This window comes from Engystomops pustulosus, chromosome 3, assembly GCF_040894005.1.
Source record: "Engystomops pustulosus chromosome 3, aEngPut4.maternal, whole genome shotgun sequence".
In the NCBI taxonomy this organism is placed as follows: domain Eukaryota; kingdom Metazoa; phylum Chordata; class Amphibia; order Anura; family Leptodactylidae; genus Engystomops; species Engystomops pustulosus.
The window spans coordinates 61,863,775-61,887,682 of record NC_092413.1 but is presented as its reverse complement, the minus strand read 5'-3'; the positions used below and the strand labels follow the sequence as shown (position 1 = coordinate 61,887,682).

The following is a 23,908-nucleotide window of genomic DNA, read 5'->3' as shown; positions in this document are numbered from 1 at the left end:
GGAGCAAATAGTTAAAGGAAACCTACGACCACGGATCTACCTATTAAGGTAGATCCTAAAAAGGGCTATACATCTATACATTGGAGGAACCTGCCACTGGATCTACTTTAATAGGTAGATTCGTGGTGGTAGGTTTCCTTTAAAGAGATTGTAATATATGTTGCCACAGAAAGGGGGCATTATACTATGTGACAGCCATTAAGGACGAAACTATACTATGCTTGGGGGTGCGACAATGGGCGTGGTTTATGAAAAAAGGGGAGGGGCTTTTTTCCCTCTTTCTCTAGCCCAAAAGCTCTAACCCCCTGTACAAAAAAGAAATTTTTCATTTTGTCATCTTTGAAAGCTAATAACTTTTTCATACTTCAGTGTACAGAGCTGTGTGTGGGTTAAATTTTTGTGAGATTAGATGACGTTTTTAATGCTACCATTTTGAAGACTGTACTGCCTTTCACTCACTTAGTATTACTGTTTCTATATGTAGAATAGTGGCTATTTCAACTTTGGGCGCTATTTTAAAGCAAGTACCCACCTTGTATGGACAGGGCTCAACCCGTGAGCACTTTCCAGACACCTGCAGCCGACAATTGTTGGTGCCAGGGGCGTTGCTAGGGTGGTAAAAGATCCAGGGCACGGGCCCCAATGCATGTGTATTGCACTTTCAGTAATGCCCCCCCCTGTACATAATCCTGTACATATCCATAATCACATGTGGTTGTGCCAATAACAAGGTTACTTCTGGTATATACAGCTACAGAAATACAGGAGAAATCCCTATGTGTTACATCCAGTGCTTGCAGGTGACGCGTCCTCCATCTTCTCCTTTAGGCATCACAACATCTTATGTTCCTCATTGTCCCTACATCTTGGTTTCCTGACAGTGCTATCCTGCTGCCGCCCCTAGCAATCTCCCCAAATACTGAAAGGCAGCACTCACACGTTTGTCTTGCATTTAACCCCTTAACGCTGAAGCCACTTTTCACCTTCCTGACACGGCCCATTTTTTAAAATCTGACATGTGTCTATTTGGTTATAACTTTGGAACGCTTTAACATATCCAGTTGATTTTGAGATTGTTTTTTCGTGACACATTGTACTTCATCTTGGTTGAGAAATTTAATTAATATGTTTAGTATTTATTTATGAAATAAATGGAAATTTGGCAAAAATTTTGAAAAAAACAATGTTTTCCAAATTCAAAATTTTCAACTTTTTGCAAAGTTGGTCATATCACTAAAATAACTTGATAACTAACATTTTTCATATGTCTGCTTTAACTTGGCATCATTTTTCAAACATCTTTTCCTTTTTTTAGGATGTTAGGATCTTTAGGTTAAATTTTTCAGATTTTCACGAAAATCATCCAAACCTACTTTTGGAGGGTCAATTTAGTTAGAAGTGACTTTATAAGGCCCACATGACAGAAAACCCCCATTTTAGAAACAACACCCCTCAAAATATTCAAAACAACCTTTGGGAACTTTGTTAACCCTATGAGCGTTTCATGAAGGTGAAAGATAAATGAAAGTGAAATTAAAGAAATGTCATTTTATCTTACAATAGATTCATTTAACACTAAAATTTGCACTTTCACAATGGGTTAAAAAGGAAAATGCATTTTACAATTTTTAGGGCAATTCCTCCTGAGTATGCCAATACCCATTTTGTCACTGTACCCTGCTGTACGGGCACATGGGGGCACTTGGAATGGAAAGAGCGTTGTTTCATTTTTGGAGGGCAAATATGGCTGAAAAAGTTTTCATGTGTCAGGATGCATTTGGAGAGCCATAATGGTACCAAAACAGAGGAAAGCCCCAACAAGAGACACCACTTTGGAAACTTTAGCAAGGTGTAATTTGTGTATTTGCCCCAACAGGTGTTTGATTCAATTAGGCCCCAAAAGGGAAAAAGATGAATATTTTCCCCAAAAAGTCACTTTTACGGCTAACTTTTGTATCCCATAAGGCATTAAAGATGAAACAACCCCAAAAACTGTGTACTAGCATTTCTCCCGAGTATAAAATTGCCCCACACATGCAAATAAAATGTTGTATGGGTAGGTCATTTTACCCCTATTTTTTTATAGCCACAAGGGATAAAAAGAAAATGTAATAACCCCCCAAAATGTGTAAACCTATTTCTCTGGAGTGTAGAAGTACCCCACATGTGTATAGAAAATGTTGTATTGGCGCACAGTAAAAGGAAAGGGGGATGTTTGCCTTTTAGAAGCCAAATTTGACAGAAATGTTTGACATGCATTTGGAAAACTCTAGTGGTATAAAACAGATAAGAATCCGAAAAGTGACCCTAATTTTTGAACGCACACCCCTTAGAGAATTTTGTAATGTGTAATATATGTATTTGCCCCTACAGGTGATTGATCCAATTAGGCCCTAAACATTAAAAAGGTGAAAATTTTCCTATAAATGTCACCTTCCCCCTAACTTTTGTAAGCCACAAGGGATAATATATTAAATAACCCCCGAAAAAGGTGAAAACTATTTCTCCCGAGTGTATGTGCATATAAAACGCTTTATGGGCGCACAGTAGAGGAAAAGAGGGATGTTTGTCTTTTATAGGCCAAATTTGACAGAAATCCTTCACATGTGTCAGGATACATTTGGAGAGCCGTAGTGGTACCAAAACAGAGGAAAACCCGAAAAGTGACCCTAATTGTTGAATGTACACCCCTTGGGGAATATAGCAAGGTGTAATATGTGGTGTAGTGTAATACACGTGGTGAAATGAGCATTTTGAACATACAGGTGGTTTCCAAATATGATGTGCAATGGAGTCCAAGATGTGCCTACACACAGCCCCCCAGTAAGTAGTGTGCCCACACAGCCCACCATTAATGTGCCTCACACAGCCTTCCAATAAGTAATGTGCCCACACAGCCCCCCAGTAAGTAATGTGCCCATACAGCCCACCATTAATATGCCCACTCAGCCTTCCAATAAGTAATTTGCCTACAAACAGCTCCCCAGTGAGTAGTGTGCCCACACAGACCCCCGGTAATGTACCCACACAGCCCCCCAGTAAGTTGTGTGCCCACACAACCCCCCAGTAAGTAATGTTCCCACACAGCTTCCCAGTAAGTAATGTGCCCACACAGCTCCCCATTAATGTGCCCACAAAGCCCCCCAGTAAGTAATATACCCACACACAGCCCCCCCCAGTAAGTAATGTGCCTCACACAGCCCCCCAGTAAGTAATGTGCCTCACACAGCCCCCAGTAAGTAATGTGCCTCACACAGCCCCCCAGTAAATAATGTGCACTGGCAGTCCCGGGGCTGCGATCGGAGCAGCGGACCCCCCCCCCCCTGTAAGTGCAGCGGGGGGGGGGGGGTCCGATTCACCTTAAATTTACTTTAAATGCCTCTAACACCCACGATCGGAGAAATCGCGCTGCTTCTGCCCCTGGCTCCGTGCCCAGACAGCCCACCTGTAAGTAATGTGCCCACACAGACTTCCCATAAGTAATGTGCCCACACAGCCCCCCAGTAAGTAATGTACCCACACAGCCCCCCAGTAAGTAAAGTGCCCATACAGCCCACCATTAATATGCCCACACAGCATTCCAATAAGTAATGTGCCTACACACAGCCCCCCAGTGAGTAGTGTGCCACACAGCCCCCCAGTAAGTAGTGTGCCCACACAGCCCCCCAGTAAGTAATGTTCCCACACAGCTTTCCAGTAAGTAATGTGCCCACACAGGCCCCAGTAAGCAATGTGCCCATACAGGCCCCCAGTAAGTAATGTTCCTACACAGTTACCCACAGTAAGTAATGTGCTTACACACAGCCCCACAGTAAGTAATGTGCCCACACAGCCCCCCAGTAAGTAATGAGCCCACACAGCCCCCCAGTAAGTAATATGCCCACACAGCCCCCAGTAAGTAATGTGCCCAAACAGCCCACCATTAATGTGCCCACACAGCCTTCCAATAAGTAATGTGCCCACACAGCCCCCCAGTAAGTAATGTACCGACACACAGCCCCCCAGTAAGTAATGTGCCCATACAGCCTTCCAATAAGTAATGTGCCTACACACAGACCCCCGGTAATGTACCCACACAGCCCCCCAGTAAGTAGTGTACCCACACAGCCCCCCAGTAAGTTATGTTCCCACACAGCTTCCCAGTAAGTAATATGCCCACACAGCCCCCCAGTAAGTAATGTGCCTCACACAGCCCCCCAGTAAGTAATGTGTCCACACAGTTACCCCCAGTAAGTAATGTGCCCACACAGCCCCCAGTAAGTAATGTGCCCACACAGCCCCCAGTAAGTAATGTGCCCACACAGCCCCCCAGTAAGTAATGTGCCCACACAGTTACACCCAGTAAGTAATCTGCCCACACACAGCCCCCCAGTAAGTAATGTGCCCACACACAGCCCCCAGTAAGTAATGTGCCCACACAGCCCCCAGTAAGTAATGTTCCCACACAGCCCCCAGTAAGTAATGTTCCCACACAGCCCACCATTAATGTGCCCACACAGCCATCCAATAAGTAATGTGCCCACATAGACCCCCAGTAAGTAATGTGCCTCACACAGCCCCCCAGTAAGTAATGTGCCTCACACAGCCCCCCAGGAAGTAATGTGCCCACACAGCCCCCCAGTAAGTAATGTGCCCACACAGTTACCCCCAGTATGTAATGTGCCCACACAGTTACCCCCAGTATGTAATGTGCCCACACAGTTACCCCCAGTATGTAATGTGCCCACACAGTTACCCCCAGTATGTAATGTGCCCACACAGTTACCCCGAGTATGTAATGTGCCCACACAGTTACCCCGAGTATGTAATGTGCCCACACAGTTACCCCGAGTATGTAATGTGCCCACACAGTTACCCCCAGTATGTAATGTGCCCACACAGTTACCCCGAGTATGTAATGTGCCCACACAGCCCTCCAATAAGTAATGTGCCCACACAGCCCCCCCAGTAAGTAATGTGCCCACACAGCCCCCCAGTAAGCAATGAGCCCACACAGCCCTCCAGTAAGTAATGTGACCACACAGCCCCCCCAATAAGTAATGTGCCTCACACAGCCCCCAGTAAGTAATGTGTCCACACAGTTACCCCCCGTAAGTAATGTGCCCACCCAGACCCCCAGTAAGTAATGTGCCCACACAGCCCCCAGTAAGTAATGTGCCCACACAGCCCCCCAGTAATGTCCTCAAACAGCCCCCACTAAGTAATGTGCCCAAACAGCCCACCATTAATGTGCCCACACAGCCATCCAATAAGTTATGTGCCCACACAGCCCCCCAGTAAGTAATGTTCCCACACAGCCCACCATTAATGTGCCCACACAGCCATCCAATAAGTAATGTGCCCACATAGACCCCCAGTAAGTAATGTGCCTCACACAGCCCCCCAGTAAGTAATGTGCCTCACACAGCCCCGCAGGAAGTAATGTGCCCACACAGCCCCCCCAGTAAGTAATGTGCCCACACAGATACCCCCAGCAAGTAATGTGTCCTCACAGTTACCCCCAGTAAGTAATGTGTCCTCACACACCCCGTAAGTAATGTGCCCACACAGTTACCCCCAGTAAGTAATGTGCCCACACAGTTACCCCCAGTATGTAATGTGCCCACACAGTTACCCCCAGTATGTAATGTGCCCACACAGTTACCCCCAGTATGTAATGTGCCCACACAGTTACCCCCAGTATGTAATGTGCCCACAGTTACCCCCAGTAAGTAATGTGCCCACACAGCCCTCCAATAAGTAATGTGCCCACACAGATACCCCCAGCAAGTAATGTGTCCTCACAGTTACCCCCAGTAAGTAATGTGTCCTCACACACCCCATAAGTAATGTGCCCACACAGTTACCCCCAGTAAGTAATGTGCCCACACAGTTACCCCCAGTATGTAATGTGCCCACACAGTTACCCCCAGTATGTAATGTGCCCACAGTTACCCCCAGTAAGTAATGTGCCCACACAGCCCTCCAATAAGTAATGTGCCCACACAGTCCCCCCAGTAAGCAATGAGCCCACACAGCCCCCCAGTAAGTAATGTGACCACACAGCCCCCCCAATAAGTAATGTGCCTCACACAGCCCCCAGTAAGTAATGTGTCCACACAGTTACCCCTAGTAAGTAATGTGCCCACACAGCCCCCCAGTAATGTGCCTCACCCAGACCCCCAGTAACGTGCCCACACAGCCCCCAGTAAGTAATGTGCCCACACAGCCCCCCAGTAAGTAATGTGCCCACACAGCCCCCCAGTAAGTAATGTGCCCACACAGTTACACCCAGTAAGTAATGTGCCCACACACAGCCCCCCAGTAAGTAATGTGCCCACACAGCCCCCCAGTAATGTCCTCACACAGCCCCCACTAAGTAATGTGCCCAAACAGCCCACCATTAATGTGCCCACACAGCCATCCAATAAGTAATGTGCCCACACAGCCATCCAATAAGTAATGTGCCCACACAGCCCCCCAGTAAGTAATGTGCCCACACAGTTACACCAAGTAAGTAATGTGCCCACACACAGCCCCCCAGTAAGTAATGTGCCCACACAGCCCCCCAGTAATGTCCTCACACAGCCCACCATTAATGTGCCCACACAGCCATCCAATAAGTAATGTGCCCACATAGACCACCAGTAAGTAATGTACCCACACACAGTCCCCCAGTAAGTAATGTGCCTCACACAGCCCCCCAGTAAGTAATGTGCCTCACACAGCCCCCCCAGTAAGAAATGTGCCCACACAGCCCCCAGTAAGTAATGTGTCCACACAGTTACCCCCAGTAAGTAATGTGTCCACACAGTTACCCCCAGTAAGTAATGTGCCCACACACACCCTGTAAGTAATGTGCCCATACAGCCCCCCAGTAAGTAATGTGCCCACAGTTACCCTAGTATGTAATGTGCCCACACAGCCCCCCAGTAAGTAATGTGCCCACAGTTACCCCCAGTAAGTAATGTGCCCACACAGCCCTCCAATAAGTAATGTGCCCACACAGCCCCCCAATAAGTAATGTGCCCACACAGCCCCCCCAGTAAGCAATGAGCCCACACAACCCCCCAGTAAGTAATGTGACCACACAGCCCCCCAATAAGTAATGTGCCTCACACAGCCCCCCCAATAAGTAATGTGCCTCACTCAGCCCCCAGTAAGTAATGTGCCCACACAGCCCCAACATGTTCTCCCTTTTCCCTAGTTCCTATCATGTCTCCCCCCTTACCTCAAAGATGCAGCTCTGTGCACTGCTTTACCCGGCAGGTCATGTGATCATGACATCTTCACAGGTACTTCAGCCTCTGGGGAAACTCCTGGAGGCTAGTTCCTTGCAGGGGAAAGCAGTGCCTGCACTCGTTTTCATCACGATCTGTGTCCTCAGACACAGATTTTGATGCAACAGGGAAGGAATCTCCCGGGCAGTGGGGCAGATGTTCTGCTGACCCGAGTAGATTCGGGGCACTGGCCAAAAGATCCGGGGCACGAGCTCCGGATCTTTTGACCTAGCGACACCCCTGCCATTCATGCATGGTGTCCTGATGCACACGTTCTGAAGCATGCGTCATAACGTATGCCTTTTTATGTTGCTAAACCTTTTTTTGTACGTTAAGGCTCGGTCCTTTTTTTAGAAATTTGACACGTGTCAAATTTAAGATATCCTTTTGAGATTGTTTTTTCGTGAGACACTGTAGTTTATATTAGTAGTATCATTTTGGTGATCAGTTCCTTTTTTGGGGGGTAAAAATTCACAAATTTAGGAAAAATTTTAAAAAAATTACAATTTTCAAATGTTAAACTTTTTAGACAAAAAGTCACACCACAATTTTTTTTTTAGTAGAAACCTTTTGCCATTGGTCTTCTTTTTATTTCCATTATTTGATTTACGTTCCATTTTTTTACGGATGTGAGAAGGTTTGAAGTTTTAGTAGCAAATTCTCAGATATTCTTGAAATTTGAAAAATGCTAAATTTTTGGTGATCAATTCAGTTTGGAATTGCTCAACAAAGGCTTAGGTACTATATACCCCCATGAGTAGCCCCATTTTATGAACCAAACATCTCAACCAATTCACATCAGCATTTAATAAGTTTGTTAACCCTTTTATTATTTTTCCGGAAGCAAAAAGAAATGGATTTCAAATTTCAATTTTTAATTATGATTTTTCTCATTTAGCCCTAAAATGGACACATTCATTAGAAATTTGAGGTAAATATACATCCCAAAATTATTGCCCTGTTTCTTCCGAGTACAGCAATACCAGACATGTGGATGTCAACTGCTGCTTTGTCGCACAGCAATGTCCAGAACAGAGTTAGTACTATTGTGTTTTTGAAAGGCCAATTTGGCTGCAAATGTTTTATGCTGCCACAGTGTATTTAAAGAGAGCCCCTGAAGTAACAGTACAATAGAAAACCCCCAAAGATGTCACCATTTTGGAAACTAGACCCCTCAAAGAATTTATCTGAGGCTGTGGTAAGCATTTTAACTCCCAACATTCTGGCCAAAATTGAATGCAAAGTAAATGGTGCATTGTAAAAATTGCATTTTTATTGCAAAAATTTCATTTTAGTGCCTAATATATTGTGCCCAACCCATGGCAATTTAGACAAACACCCCAAAAATCATTCTGCAGGTTGTCCCGAGTACAGCAATATCGCACATGTGCCAATAATTGACGGGCTGGGCACATGGCAGGGCTGAGAAGGGAAGGAGTGAAATTTGGATTTTTCAGCTCTGTTTTCACACGTTTGGATTTGGAGTGCCATGTTATGTTTGCAGGGCCCGTGACGTACCAGTGCAATAGAAACTCCTGAGAAATTATACCATTTTGGAAACAAGACCCCTCAAGGAATTTAGCTGGGGTTGTGGTGAGAATTTTAACCCCCAATATGCAGGTCAAAATTTAATGCAAAGTAAATGGTGCATAGTAAAAATTGTGTTTTTATCGCAAAAATGTCATTTTAGTGCCTAATATATTGTGCCCAACCCATGCCACTTTAGACAAACACCCCAAAAATCATTCTGATGGTTGTCCCCAGTACGGCAATATCACACATGTGCCAATAATTGACAGGCTGGGCACACGGCAGGACTGAGAAGGGAAGAAGTGAAATTTTGATTTTTCAGCTGTCTTTACCCATTTGGATTTGGAGCACCATGTCACGTTTGCAGAGCCTGTGAGGTACCAGTGCAATAGAAACCCCAGAGAAATTATATCATTTTGGAAACTAGACCCCTCAAAGAATTCAGCTGGGGTTGTCGTGAGAATTTTTTATCTCAGAAATGTCATTTTAGTGCCCAATATATTGTGCCCAGCCCATGCCACTTTAGACAAACACCCCAAAAATCATTCTGCGGGTTGTCCCGAGTACGGCAATACCCCATGTGTGGCAATAGTTTACAGACTGTGGACACGGCAGGGCAGAGAAGGGACAAGCAAAATTTATCTTTTGGAGCACCTTTTCAATAGACTGATGTTGGGGTGCCCCTGAGGTACCAGTGCAATAGAAACCCCCGAGTAGTGACCCAGGAAAATCCAGGAAAGTTCCCCTCTGGCCGGCTCATCGATGTACCACGTAAGCATTATACAATGGCATCTGCATGATGTGCACGGACAGCTTTTTGTACCACACCCTCGACTTCCGCATGGCATCATATGGCTGAAGCACCTGGTCCGACAAATCCACCCCTCCCATGTACTTATTGTAATCCAAAATACAGTCTGGCTTGGGGGCTTCTGCACTGGTACCTCGTGCAGGGGCAGTGGTGTGCCCATGTAATGTTGTTAGTACAAGGACATCCCTCTTGTCCTTGTAGCTAACACACAATACTGAGTCGCTGCTTAGTGCTCGGCTCTCGTGCCTTCTGAGCTTTTCCCCTAGCAGCAACTTCAGGAGACCTCTCTGATTTTTCCTAACAGTGCCAGATGCCGCAGTTTGTCTGGAAGCGTGGCACTTGAACAGGGTATTACTTGTATAAAAATTATCCAGGTAGAGGTGGTAGCCCTGGTCCAATAGTGGGTGCACCAAATCCCAAACCATCTTTCCAGCTATTCCCAGGAAGGGGGGGGGGCATTCAGGAGGCACTATCCTAGAGTCCTTCCCTTCATATACCCTGAACCTAAAAGTGTACCCTTATGCACTCTCACACAGCTTATACATCTTCACGACATACCTTGCCCTCTCATTGGGCAGGTACTGGCAGAACTGAAGTCTCCCTTTGAAATGTACAAGGGACTCGTCCACTGATATGTGCCTCTTTGGAGTATACACATCCATAAATTGGGCACTCAGGTAGTCTATTATGGGTCGGACCTTATACAATCTGTCATAACTGGGGTCATCTCTGGGTGGGCACTGAGAATTATCGGCAAAATGCAAAAACCTATGGATGGCTTCAAAGGGCATCCTACTCATCGCCATGCGGAACATCAGGGTGTGGTACAGAAGGGGGTTCTCCTTTAGTGTCCCTTAGTCTGTCATCTCCTTTCCTGGTGTTGGGCTGATTCTGCAAAGTAGATTTTTGTTTTGTGTTCTGAGCATGTAGTGATGTAGGGCTTGCAGGTGCCGAACCTGGGCTTTATGTGGTTTGTATTGATGTTGTTCAGATTTTATTTGTATTATGTTTTCTTTATGTTATGTTGTAAGTACTGTATATATTGTATATGGTGGTGTTTGGGACATAGTGTTAGGTTGGGAGGGGAGTGATGGTGGTGGGATTTATGAATTGACCTTGGACACTGGTCTTGACTACTTAATTCATACTTTGGAATGTTAGACCAGTGTCTGGGGGGAAGGGGAGGGTCCGGCAGAGGGATCTAGTGCAGTGTAGTGTTATGTGTATTCTGTGTTTGTTATTATATATTTTTTTTTTTAAATGGGTGTGGGGTGGTTTGTTATTAGAGGGTGTGGGTGGGTTTATGTATATTTATGTTTATTTGTGGTTGTTGCTTATGTTCGTTTATTGGTTTGGTTTAGGATGTGATAATCGGTTGGGTGGGGGTTGTGGTATTTAGTGTTTATTCATTTTGGCAGGGGCGTAACTAGAAGAAGCAGGGCCCCATAGCAGATTACTGCATGGGGCCCCCTTGCTCTTAAAAAATATGTATACATTTTTGTACACACACTTTTATACAATCACAAACCTTTACACACTCATATATACAAACACACACACATTTATACACTTAAATACATACACATAACATTATGCACTCACTTTTATATATTTGTGCACACATACATACATGTATACACTCATACGCACATATTTATGTACTCATCTACACATTTATACACTAATACATAGTATATACATAGTATAGTATAGTATATACATAGTATATACAAACTTATACAGTTTATACACACATACAGTATGTACACATTCATACATTTAAACACACAGTATATACATCAAATTTGCATGCATATATATACTGTATATATGCATAAGATACTTTTACATACAGTATACACCCACTGTGGATGCACATACATGTAGTATAAAAATATATACACACATACTTCATATTCAAATAGCATATACACACACACACACACACACAACATATACATCATATATACACACATACAGCGTATACATTCACACCATATATATACACACACACACATAGATATATATATATCTACATAAAGCGTATACACACAGTATATGCACACATACATACAGTATATGCATCACATACATACACACATGCATACAGGATATACAGAATATGCACACATGCATATATCATATACACAACATAGAGTATGTACACACATACATACAGTATATTTAGCATATACACACATATGAATACAGTATATTCAACATATACACACATATGAATACAGTATATTCAACATATACACACATATGAAAAATACAGTATATGCTGAATATACACACATGCATACAGCAAATACACACACATACAAACAACATATACAAACAGTGCATACAGTATATTCAGCATATACACACATGCATACAGCATATACACACACAACATACAGTATTTTAAGCATATACACACATAGATACAGTATATGCACACACATACATACAGTATATACACACAAACATACAGTATATACACACAAACATACAGTATATACACACACATAAATACAGTATATGCACACACATAAATACAGTATATGCACACACATAAATACAGTATATGCAAACACATAAACACAGTATATACACACATTCATACAGTATATACACACACATACACAGCATATACACATATAACTAAACATATATAAGTTTTTACTTGCATTTTTGGCATGCAGATGGGTGTATCATGAGGGTGGCTGCGTCTTCGGCCGGGTAGGTGTCAGCGGCCCACGCGCCTGGCTCTGGCATTGTGCGGGGGGGCAGGGGGCTATGGCCGCAGACAGATGGCTGTGTGGTCGGGGAGGCGGCTGTGGCCGCAAATGGACGGCTGTGTGGTCGGGGAGGAGGGTGGCTGTGTGGTCGGGGAGGTGGCTGCGTTGTTGCATGGCAGCGTCCAGCGGGAAGTGGGTTGAGCGGGCTGCAGAGGAGATACATAGACAAGCCTGGTTGCTCTGCCTCTGCGCCCCTTGGAGGGATGGGGAAAGCAGCCATTTTGACAGATTGCAGTTCATCCCCGGGCCCCGTAGCAGCTGCTACGGCTGCTACGGCTGTTGTAACGCCACTGCATTTTGTTGTATCTTAAGTTATTGTTTTTGCTAGGTGTGAATGGGGCTGGACCAGCAGGTAAGTTAATGTATATATTGTATATTATGTTTGGTTTGTGTTATATACTGTTATGTTTTTTTTTTACTTTTATATAAAATAAAAGATCTACAGAATGTCTGTGCTCCAATAGTCCCTAATAGAGGGCTTTTTGACGAGTCCCATCTCTGCTGAACTAACAGGGGTCCACCTGTGGGGTTGTGAATAAAAAGAAGTGGGGTTTTGGGCTATGTATTGTGCAGCGTAGAGATTGGTCTGGGACACCATCAAAATAATTAGCTCCTCACTAAAAAAAATCTTTAAGTAGTCCAGTGGTCCGAGCCTTGCCGTGTCTCTGCGTATCCCAGGACTGGCTGTAAAATCAGGAACCTGAGGGGCATAACTACTGGGGGTCACCCATGTGGGGTCAGAAGTCCCGGGCACTCCAGGAAAAGTCCCGGGCACATCGGCACTAGTACGTAAGCACCTTCTCGAGGGTTCATCAGAGTCGCTTTGTGAGGATGAGGTGGACAAATAAAACGGACACTCGTCCCCACTAGCTGACTCCGTATCGGAAGCCATATAGTTATACACCTCCAAGTCAGTGTATGATTTCTGTGACATGATGGGGTGGATAGTACAGAACCTACACTACACCTATTCCACTACACTAAACCTCAGCAGAACAACACAGAACTACACAGAACAACGCCTACTTCTCTACAGAACAACACAGAACAACGCCTACTCCGCCGGAGAACAACACAGAACAACGCCTACTACACTATACTACACTCCACTACTCCACTCCTCACAACACCTTCTCCTCCTCACAATGCCTTCTCCTCCACCACACGCCTGCTCCTCCACAAAACGCCTGCTCCTCCACACAACGCCTGCTCCTCCTCCACACAACGCCTGCTCCTCCTCCACACAACGCCTGCTCCTCCTCCACACAACGTCTTCTCCTAAACGCTACTCCTCCAACTCCTAACAGATCGCACTAAACAAGTGCGGTTGTGAGGGATAGGGAAAATGTACAATAGGGGGGTAAGTGAGTGTTTTTGGGATACAGTAAGGGACAGCACACTAGCACAACTCTCTCTAACAATTCCAACACCAAAATGGCGCAGTTAGAGAGGGTTGTTTGAGCTAGATCAGCCTCCCAGCATCACATATCGCTGTCATTGGCCAATCGCAATCGCAATCAATCGCAATCAAATAGGTCCTATGATGTCATCGGTGGGGTGATGGCTAGCGATGCCGACACCTCCCACCGTAGTGTTACCCTGTCTCGCGACAGGGTGACATCCTAAATGCAGTTAGCGCTGGCGTCTGATATATCGGACGGTGAGCGTCAAGTCACCTCGGTCTGCGTCCGATATATCGGAAGCAGAGGGCTAAGGGGTTAAAGCAGGGGTAGGGAACCTACGGCTCGGGAGCCAGATGTGGCTCTTCTGTTGGCTGCATCTGGCTCTCAGACAGATCTTTAATAAATAGTGATGGCTGCTGTGTGTCTCTTAGACTGATCACTGGACAGAGGCAGCGATGTTACCGCCGCCTACGTCCTTTGTACGATCTTGGCGCCATCGACACCAGCGTTGAGGAGCTGGCTGCAGGGAGCGCTGGTAAGTGAATATTCTTTTTTTTATTTGCTGTGACTACCTATCTACTGGGGGGCATGTGCTGGGGCTACCAATCTACTGGGAGTATGTGCTGTAGCTAATCATTTACTGGGGGTATATGCTGGGGCTACCTATCTACTGGGAATATGTGCTGTGACTACCTATCTACTGGGAGTATGTGCTGTGACTACCTATCTACTGGGAGTATGTGCTGTGACTACCTATCTCCTGGAAAGCATGTGCTGTGGCTACCTATATACTGGGGGGCATGTGCTGTGGCTACCTATTTACTTGGGGGATGTGCTGTGGCTACCTATTTACTGGCAGTATGCGCTGTAGCTTACTATCTACTGGGGGTATGTGCTGGGACTACCTATCTACTGGGAGGCATGTGGTGGGTGTCAGGATTTGGTGTAGTGAACCCCCAGGACCATGATGATGATGTAAGTAGACACCTGGGACCGGAATCTAAGTGGCACCCGGTATTCACCAGAGCCCGCCGCAAAGCAGGATGATCTTGGTGCAGGGTGGTGCCACCAAGTCGTTCCATAGGCGCGAGTTGTCCACGGTGGCAGCCAAAGTTGGGGTACAGGATCACTAGGCAGTCTCGTGCTGGGAGCCACCGGTCTTTATAGGAACCCGGGAAGTGGGCAGCACCAATCAGCGGTGGCTCTTTAAATCTGCAAGTGCCGGCGCGGGAGCAGGAATGTGGAGAAGTGAGTGAGCTTGGAAAGGTGCCGCCACGGAGACCTAGACCTAGATCGCAGGGGCACCCGTGACACAGGAACTACCTATGTATTGTAGGGCATGTGCATATGGTATGGCTCTTACGGAAAAACATTTTAAAATATGTGCCGTTCATGGCTCTTGCAGCCAAAAAGGTTCCTGACCCCTGGGTTAAAGCATTTTTAGTGTAAGCAGCTGTGTGCCAATGTGAACACAACTGATTACACTTCCAGCAATGAAGAAATATGCTTTCACAGCTGGAAAACACATAGTAACAAAAAAAAAACACATGCGTTGAAGCGGTTACAAATAAAAAGATTAATGTGTATGAAAAACTTCACAATACAATGCTGATGTATACTTTTTTTTAAACAGTAAAAGCAGTATGATATCAATGCAAGGAAAATATGCTATACACAAAGGAATAAAGAAAGTAAAAATAAAAGCAACAACAATAGGTAACAGATGAGACAAAATCAGAATGGGAACAGGCAAACCACAGTAGAAGGGGTAACAAAAGCTATTTATATAGTATGGTGCAAAGACTAGTAGCAGTCTCGTGGTACCAGACCATATTTAACTGATCAATAAAATTGTTCGAGATGGTTTAACTATTCCATATACCTCGCTTCACAAACACAGGAGAGAAAATCTTGTTTATATGATCTTTCTTCAGAAACAAGTCATAAAACATCTGGTAGCTGTCAGGAGGTGTGTTTACCCATTTGTTAAGAGAATACATTCAAAAGGCATACAGCAGGGTCTAAAGGCAAATCTAAGGGTGATGCCACACGTGACATGCACACTATGCTTATAGGGAACCTGTCACCAGGGACCCCATTTTCACTAAAGACAGATTGTAAAAGCCTATGACACCTGCAGTGCAAAAATGCCTCTGCCTTTTCTAAGCATTTGCATTACAATATCATAGTGTGTTATAACTTACTCTTGCATCCTGATAAAAACCTGGGGTAGTCACAGGGGCTGGGCTTTGGTTTGGATGCATTTCAAAAAACAATATGTGCCTTGTCTGAGCTGCAGGCTGCCCCCATCTTTGTGCTCCTGTACAGCTCTGTCCCTCCCCCACTGATGTCATCTCATCAGGCTGTGAACTCTGAGAAGGAGCAGGAGGTGGAGCTGTACAGGTGGGGGCCAAGCTCTGAGGAGTGAGCAACACAGACAAGGCACGTGTTGTTTTTTGAAATGCATCCAAGCCAAAGTCCAGCCCCTGTGACTACCCCAGGATTTTGTCAGGATGCAAGGTTAGTTATAACACACAATTATATTGCTATACAAATGCTTAGAGAAAGCAGAAAGGCAGATTTGCATTGCAGGTGCAATGGGCTTCTGCAATCTGTCTTTAGTGAAAATGAGGTCCAAGGTGACATGTTCCCTTTAATAGATAAACAGGTTCAAAGCAGCCAAGCGCATGGAAAACAATAAAAAACGCATGAGTTTTTAAACAGACTGAAAATGCATGCTTAAAAAATGGACCAAAAACGCCATGTGTGGCATCACCCTAAGGGGAGGACCTCATAGGTCAGGCTCTGAACTGCAATCCAGAAACTTCAGATAATCAGACAAACTCAGAACATGAGAGGACCCACAAAATACGAACAACCATTTGTAACCAATCTGTATTAAAGAACGTGTCATTATGTAATTAACGAACTGCAGTAGTGTATTGTACAGGCAGTGGGGGGAATTTACTAAGACAAACACCACCACCACCAGATCTGGACACAGTGGACCTCATTTACTTACCTGTCCTGTCGCTATCCCCAAAAGTGCATTGTCCGACCGGAATGCACTCTGCCACGATGTTCTGCATGTGTCACTTTCTCCTTCCTGGGGTATGTAAGTGCATTGCCTTGCGAAACAATTTAAATCTTAAATCACCTGCTCAGTCAGAATCAGTTGGATTGTCCGATGGCACGTCCCCTGATTTCTGTGCAACACAATCCCCAGTTAAATACCTGTCACAGCGGCACAAATCCCGATAATTTCAAAAACCAGACGAAAGTGCGATCCGCGAACCCTTAGTAAATAATCTGTGCCAAGTCAGACCTGTTTAGACCTTTTTAGATTTCTGCCATTATCTCTGCCAACTTTCCAGCGGAAACTATTGTAAATCCTGTAGGCCGAGGGAGTTCACGTCCTTGCCGTCTCTCACACCGACATGCCCAAAGTGGCATGTGTAGTAGAAAAGCCTCAAAACTGCTTGAGTAGGCAAAATAAATCTTCCCCAGTATGTTATAGATAGGGAGGAACTGAGAAGGGAAAACAAATAGATTTGAGAGTAAAGAATCAGGATGGGTGCTCATGCACACTAATGTGAAATGGGGACGTGTTCCAGTGACTAGCATGCGTCCCCATTTACTTCTAAGGGCTCATGCACACAGCCCTGATCAAAGGCCTGAGCAGCAAAAGATAGAACAGGTACTATTCCTGCCTGAATTTGTGGCTAGAGCAGTTTGTTTGTGTGCAGGAAGGCTAACTTTTCAATTATGCATTTGTATCTGTGCTCTATAACATGTTGCCAGAAGAATGTATTGCATTTTCATGTTTTACACTGCATGCAAATATATGCTAATGGATATTATAAAATACCTTGTGTCTGGTTCTATTGTGTGTCAATGGTAAAATTGCTACAATCTAGTTTTGTTATACACTGTTGAGTCTCTACCTAAATAAAAACACTTTAGTACACGAAAATGTATTTCTCTTTAGTCTCTGTTACACAGCACTGGTGCAGATTCTTGGTGACAATTGCACATTACATAGCATTTGCAAAACAAATTAGACCAAATATTATTTTAACTGTAGTTGTGTAATTGCTTGAAAAACACAAATGCATAGTGTGCATGTCTTGTGGTTCAGAAAAACAGTAAAAAGATGGGAGCAGCTTCCTCTCTTCTGTCCTCCCTCAGTAGTACTTTTTTGCTATATATCTTCTAGATTGCATCATACGTTTATTAACAGCTTTCATTTCAGGGATATCATAAGTACATGGGAAAAAACTGAAAATCCTACAGATGTGCAAAATAGGGTTTCTAGGTCACCTGTTTGTGTCTCAAAAACACTTTAAAAATGGTTTATTGCATAATCTTAAAAAAACCTGTGGTTTTACAAAGGAATGGAATATATTTGTTCATTGCTAGCTATTCTCATTCAGTTCTGTTTCCTGACTTCCTTATTCTTAGACAGTGTTGGACGCCTGAAAAGAGGAATATATTGCATACACTAGCTATATTCTGTGATAATAGAGCTAACTTTTTAACTAGCAGGACGGCGGCACCTAGTATGGGCGTGTGTTCCTCATGCAAAATCTGTTCTTTTAAAACTAAGCACTGCCTATTCAGGGATTTATTGACCAATAGGCAATCTGGTCACTGTGCACATTTAATATATGATCACATCATGCTACCAGAACAGCTCTTTCAATACTTGAAGACTAGGGGCATGCCCAGAGCAACACTTTTGCATCACTCTCTGTGGCACCACCATAAGGCATTATAGCAAACAAAGGGGAGATAGTTGCTTTTCCATAAACCGGGTAAATCCAGAAATAAAAATAAGCAATATGGCTGCCAGTATAAGGCTAGGGAGGAAACAGAATCAGAGGCAAGGTTACCTCTCTCACCTAGACAGTGTGAATTACATCATGTTCACTCTGAGCATAAATACTTATGTTAAATACAAAATCATTATATGCACCAAAATATAATCCTTTGTTATTTAACCCCTTATCACCGACACTAGTTTTCAGCTCAATGACCAGACTCGATTTTTCAAATCTGACATGTCTCACGATAATTGGTTATAACTTCGGAACGCTTTAACATATCCTGGTGATTTTGAGAATGTTTTCTCGTGACACATTGTACTTCATGTTAGTTATAAAATTTAAGTGATAAGTTTTGCGTTTCGTTCTGAAAAAAAGTGAAAATTTGGCAAAAGTTTGTAAAAATTCTTCATTTTCCAAGTTTGAAATGTTCTGGTTTCCAGACAGGAAGTAAAACTACCCAAAAAGTTTGATAATTAACATTTACAGAATATCTGCTTTATGTTGGGATGATATTTTATGCTTCCGGTCATTTTTCTAGGATGTTATGAGGCGCAGAACTTTAGGTGCGATTTTTCTTATTTTCATGAAAATTGCCATAACTCACATTTTGAGGGACAACTCGGCTTCCAAGTGACTTTGAGAGGCCTAAATAATAGTAAAACCTCATAAATTACCCCACTATAGAAACTTCACCCCTCAACATATGTAAAACAACTTCTATTAAGTTCATTAACCCTTTAAGTGTTTCACATGGGTTAAAAAATATGGACCTGCGATTTAGAAACTATGGAATTTTTTTGGAAATACATTCATTTAGGCCAAAACTGACATTTTCAGAATAAATTAAATGATGAAACGCACTGCAACGCTTGATGCCCAATTCCTCCCGAGTTTACTGATACCCCATATGTGGTGGTAAACTGCTGTACGGGCGCACGGCCGAGCATAGAATGAATGGAGGCGCCGTCCACAGCAGATTTGTATTGTCACATTGTACGACCTATAAATTTTTATTTTTTTTGATAATGCGATCATATGAGGGCTTATTTTTTATGGGATGAGATACAATGTATAAATAATTTATTTTGGGAGTCTAAAGCTTATTCATGAGATTTTATTAACTATTTCAAGGGGGACACAAACAAAATCATCAATTTTTATTTTGGATTGTGAGCATCCCCCCCCCCCCCCCCCCCCGCTCACCGTAACGTAAAAATAATATTTTATCTTTATTCTCTGGTTCACTACGATTGCGGTGATACCTCATTTATATAGTTTTTCTTATTTTGCTCAATTTTCCTGAGCAAAACCAATATTGGAGAAAATCGCATTGTTTTTACTATTGACAAGTTTTCAGGGCCATAACTTCTGTATTTTTCTGTTGTCAGATCTGGTTGAGGGCTTATTTTTTGTGAAAACAGTTGTTCTTTTCAGTCGTATCATATTAGGTACCGTAACTTTTTTTGATCACTTTTTAGAACATTTTTTGTGATGGTGTTTGATGAAAAATTGTATATTATGGGAAGTTTTTCGAGTTTTTTTTTTACGTAGTTCACCGAGCGGGTTCAATATTGATTTAGATTTATTGTACAGATTAATACGGACGCGGTGATACCAAATATGTACGTGTTTTGTGTTTTATATACTTTATTTGCATTTTATGTGTTACTGGGGAGATTATGGGACTTTTATTTTATTTATTTATTTAATTATATTATAAAAAGATTTAATTTTTTTTTTTTTACTTTTTTACATTTTCTACTTCTTGGCTTGAATAAGCGATCATCCGATCGCTTATTCAAGCCTTTACACTGCAATACACTTGTATTGCAGTGTATAGTGTAAGTAACTGAGCATGCCGCGCATGCTCAGTTACTTACAGCCGGGTCCTGCCAGGAAGGCAGGACCCGGTGAGAAGAGGAGCCGACAGCCCCGGGTCACTCGTCGGAACCCGGGGCAGCGGCAGGAGGGATCGGATCCCCCGGTAAGCACACCGGGGGGGTCCGATCCACGGGGGACACACTTGCACGCCGCGGTCATGCTTGACCGCGGCGTGCAAGGGGTTAAACACCCGGGATCGGAGTTTTTCCGATCCCGGGTGTTAGTGCCGGGTCTGGGCTGTAATATCACAGCCCGACACCGGCACTATAATAACCCGATGTCCCGAAATCTTCTTCTGATGCGCCGCCGTAGAAAGGCGTCGCATCAGAAGAAGTACCCTTAATGACCGCCGTAGAATCCCGATAGGGCGGTCATTAAGGGGTTAAGGAATCCCCCATTGTCCATATCCCTTGTTATGCAGGATAGAGCTACAGAGGGCCTCCACATCCAGACTGACCAATAGTAAGCCAGCAGGGACTGTAATACCCTTTTTTATTTATAGTACATCAATCATTTCTTTTGTGTATGGGGGTAGGGATGTCATTGCTTCCCTTTGCCTTTGTAAGAGTCCTTTTGCTTGTTGTAGCTACGAAAAGAGCTTTTTTTCTCTGAGCCAGTTGTCCTCTGAGAATGCCTTTTTATTGTCTTCTTCTCCAATATAATGTCCAGCTCCGGACCAACTACAAATTTCCCAGAAAAGGGAATGCTACAAAGTTTTGTCTTGAATTTGTCTTGAATAGACTTAGGTGGGATTACATCTTCCACTTTGCAGGGGTTTCTATGACTGCTTTCATACAGGTGTCTAATTCTTCCATAGGAAAAAGATAATTGGCTTCTATCTCCTGAGACTCTGACAGGAACATTAACAGAAGATGCTTTAGTAGAAGGTGCATCAAAATCTGCTTCTGAGACTGATCCTGAGTAAGAAACTTCTATGCATGTCTATAAATTTTTTCTATTAAATTTTTCAACTCATCCATAAATGACTCCTTCTCTTTCCTTATAAATCTATAAATGTATGGTTTACAGATGGTTTTTTTAAAGCACAATTTGTTAAAGCACATATTACAACTCCTTGAAATTCTATTTGCAGACACTTATGGCTTTCCCCTCTTGACTATTGCCATTCTCAGATACATTTTCCTTTGAAAAAGGAAAAGGAGAAACTAAGTTGAAAAACTATTGAACATTCACATGTTGGATACTGTAAAAGAAGTTTTTCACAGCACCTGACAAACCGGTGTCACGGTTTACACGGATGCAAAAAACTGTGTCGAGAGAGTAGCAAAAACTGGGGAAACAGGGAAGGGAAAACTGTCCTTTACTCTATAGCTAAGCTAGTCCCTGGCTGTCAGTGATGGTCAGGTAGCTCCAGACCTGACAACTGCTCTCTATCTTTGAACACGAAGAACTATCTAGAAATTAGGGGAAAGGACTAAAGAATACTAGTCTCTGGTGTACTCAATTTGGGCCCTCCTACCGAAAAGATTGCTCCAAGTAACACAACCGAGACTGTATACAAGAAGGAGAGAAATAGAAGTTCATGTAAAACAGGTAACAACAACAAGTCCACAAGGCACTTACAATTACATAAACACTAAGGGGAACAGACAGGAAAGTAGTAAGTGCATAAAAAGAAACAGACAACTTCAAAATCTCTCAAAACAGACATAGTAACAAGCAACTAGATAGTAAAGATGTTCTAACAGAACAGAGCCAGGTATAAGCTGCAGATACAATCCCTAACAAAGACTGAATGACAAAACCAGCCTTAAATCAAGCCCGGCCAATTCTGATAGGATAACACATGTGAGACCTAAATACCCCAGCAAGTAATGCAGAAACACCAAAAACAAAAAGTCAGGCCACATGGTACAAAACTGCCAAGAAAAACCAAAGGACACTGGTTCAAATCCTGCATTTTAACCCCTTAGCGCTCTGCGCCGTAGCTGTACTGCGCTGAGTCCCGCGAATAGCGCTCAGCGCAGTACAGCTACTGCGCAGAGACGATGCCGGTTCAGCGTTGCATAGCAGCCGAACCGGCATCGTTAGCCGCGGGATTTCAACGGTAATCTACCGTTGACATCCCCGGCTAACACCCGCGGTCGGAGTGGGCTCCGATCGCGGGTGTTTAATCGTTAAATGCTGCGGCATTTAACATGCCTTCTGGGGGTCTTTACCCCACGATCGGCCCCCCCGCACCGTTTTCGGGGGGGGGGGGCGATCGCTGTTTTGGCACCTCTGGGGTCCGATCGTGACCCCAGAGAAGCCTGGAGGGATTACCTTTAAGATGGCGTCTGTGACGTCATCTTAAAGGCAAAGTGTCAGCCTATGCATCTGCATCAGATGATTGCTTGTTCATATCCCATGGTGGATCATGTAAAAATAATGTAAAAAAAAATGTTTTTCAATAAAAAATTACTTTATAAATCACTAAAAATGCCCATAAGCCCCAAAACATATAAAGAGACATATAACGCTCAAAAAAGTCTAAATCATAACACAAACCCCACATATATAGTATCACCGCGTCCGTAACAATCCATAGAATAAAACTAAATAACTATTGAACTCATATGATGAACGCCGTAAAAAGAAAATGTTAAAAACCCGCCAAAAATTATGATTTTTACCTATTATATCCCACTAAAAATGCAATAAAAAGTGATCAACAAAACATATGTACTTCAGAATGATACCTTTGCAAAGAACAACATGTCCCGCAAAAAAACAAGCCATCAACCAGCTCTGTAGCCAAAAACGTAACAATGTTATGCCACTTGGAAGACGGCGATGCAAAAATGATAGATTTTTCCCCACATTAGGGTTTTATTTGGCAAATTTAGTAAAACATAAGAAAAAATATTCATGTCTGGTATCCCCGTAATCGTATCGACCCATAGAATAAAGATAACATGATTATTAGGATATACGGTGAACACGAAAAAAAAAAAAAGTAAAAAATCCAGTACAGAATTGATGCTTTTCTACTCATGACCTCAAAAAAAGTTCCAAAATTTTCAACAATAGGAGAAACCAACCCCAAAATGGTAACACTGGAAAAAGCATCTCGTCCCGCAAAAAAAAAATGCCGTCACATGGCCCAAATAACGGAAAAGCGAAAATTTTATAGCCTTCAAAAGGGGGCAACGAGAAAACTAAAATCCTGGCAGCTACAGGGTGCTCCTTCCCTTCTGCGCCTCGCTGTGCCCCCCATAACACAAGTAACGGCCACGTGTGGGAGGTCACTGCACTCAGGAGAAATTGTAGAACAAATTTTATGGTGAGTTTTCTCTTTTTATTTTTTGGAAATGTGTAAATTTTAGGGCTAAATGAACGTATAACCGACAAAATTTGACCATTCTAAATTTCACCGCCATTTTGATTCAATTACTATGAAGATCTCAAGGGG

At 43.4% G+C, this 23,908-nt stretch overlaps 1 protein-coding gene across 7 annotated transcripts in view; it reads right to left on the bottom strand.

Annotated features, from left to right (window-relative positions):
• Positions 1–23,908, bottom strand: part of CCDC170 (coiled-coil domain containing 170) — a 154,581-nt gene that overhangs the window by 117,698 nt on the left and 12,975 nt on the right. The gene's annotated exons all lie outside the window — the stretch shown is intronic.